Raw genomic sequence first — 2,102 nt, 5'->3', positions numbered from 1 at the left:
AAAACTACATAGAACATACAATCAAGGACCATCAAGGACCATTCACACCGTGAACGTGACTACGGGACGCGCACAATAATTTAGCGGGCCGCGAGTATGAGTCCCCTGGTCTATTCCAATCTAAACACGTTTAGTGAACTCCAACCTCGTTTCTGAATTGACCACTGTCCGGTAGTGTTCTGTTTATATAAAATCAACGCAGCTAGGCGTGTAATGAGGAAATGCATCGCAAGACCTTGTGGCTTGGTGAAAAGTGAGAAAAGGGAATTCCAATCAGCCGTGCATTTTGTACAAAATCAACGTCAGTTCTGTTGATTGATATCAAAATGAATTGTTAAATTCATTTGTTGCCTTGCCGTCCACAATTAATACTGCAAACTAATATTGTAATGTCTCAAAAACATTGGCAAATTGGTTCAACAATTTCCACAACTTAATCCCCAACCATTCGCTCGCTAACGTCCCTAAATTTCTGGAGCAAGGAATCGTAAGGAGCAAGAAGATCGCAGCGCCATCTACCCACATTTAAGTTGCGTCGCTTGAGAAACGGTTCCCCCTTTTTTGGCGGTTTGGTGGTACGATAGAGCCGGTTCGCCGGTTCGCCGGTTCAGTCTCACCCATCCCGGACGGAACATAAATACATCAGCCGTCAGATTATGTTTTCTTCTTGCGCACTTTTCCCTGCCTTTTCCCACCTTCTTCTCTGCTTCTTTGACAAAGCGCTGGAGCTGGTTGGTTCAGAAACGGTTGCCCTCAGCAACCTCAACTCTAAATCGTGTATACGGAGCGCGCAATGGCGGCTCCCCTATCTCCATCGCCCTCATCATCATCGCAGCATGCGTTTCGCTCATTCGTGTGCGCTCTTGCTGGGTGCTGCTTCCTTTTTGCTCCTTTTTTTCTCTTTCACTGTTTCGCACCCTTCCGATACTAGGCACTTGGTTGGCACGCAGGACCTTAAAACAGGGAATGTACCGGGGAAGGGGGTGGGAATGGGGGTTGCTGCCGCTAAAATTAGCCTCCTCCAACGTCCAACAACCTCAACCCGGGACTGCTGCTGCTGCTGCTGCTGCACTCTTTCCAACGAGGGGCCATCCGGTAAACGACAAAAGCCGTCGCTACCGCTACGGTGATGTTGTGTGAGACTGAGCCTAGGGAGTGGTGGTGGTAGCGGGTGGTGTTCCCGGGGAAAAGTCTTGGAAAAAGTCCTGTCGCGAACAGAAAGTGGGTGACCGCGGGGGGAAAGTGCGCCCGGGGGGTTGGCTGTTGCTGGTACGTGTTTTCCGAAGCACATTTTTCGCCTTTTTATGCGCCTCATTTTGCTGGATGCTGTCTTTGGCGATCTACCTTCCCTTCCCCTCACATTCTACCATTCTTTTTCTCTCTTTACAGCTTAGCGGGCCCCTGCGCATGATTACCTGTCTGCCTTTAATGAGGTTTGCAGGGCGGTTTTTTCCAAGAATTGGCAACCTCCGAGGGCAACCCGCCCGGGGGTGCTGGCAACACTTTTCTCCCCGGCCATGCTGCTGCTGTTGTTGTTTTTCTTCTTTATGTGCTTTTAATGTTTTCATTTCTATTACGATGCCTGGCCATCTGTACACTCTGAACAAATGGTGGAGCCGTTTTGAACGCTCACCTTGCGTTCGTTAATTTGCTTCCATTACCGCTCCATTCGTTGGCTCACTGCAGGTGTGTGTTGTGCAGTCTAAACATTGGCACTGGGACCTCTGCAAAGGATGTTAGGGGGGGGGGTGGGCAACCGGAGTTTAAGTAAAACTTTCAAAAGCACTCGACCGTGTTCGATCGAGAAGTTTTTCGCGAGCATCACGAGCTATCGATGCTGATGCTGATGCTGCTCCTGCTGTTGCTGATCGCATTTAACGCACAATTTAATATACCGAGTGGCCCCAAAACTTTGCCTATTCGTTCGACTGCAACCTCTCGAAATCACGGTAAAAACGGTGAAGGCCTGCCGGTGTTATCTATGCCGACGAAACGATTTATTACGTGCGCTGCCTCCACTCACACTTTCTTTTCTCCGTTCCAGACCGTCCGTTAATTGCAGGGGAGAAGCGATATGCTTGATCGAACCGTAGCGAGGCTTC

This window comes from Anopheles aquasalis, chromosome 2 (genome assembly GCF_943734665.1).
Source record: "Anopheles aquasalis chromosome 2, idAnoAquaMG_Q_19, whole genome shotgun sequence".
Lineage (NCBI taxonomy): Eukaryota > Metazoa > Arthropoda > Insecta > Diptera > Culicidae > Anopheles > Anopheles aquasalis.
Note: the sequence above shows the minus strand (reverse complement) of the source record.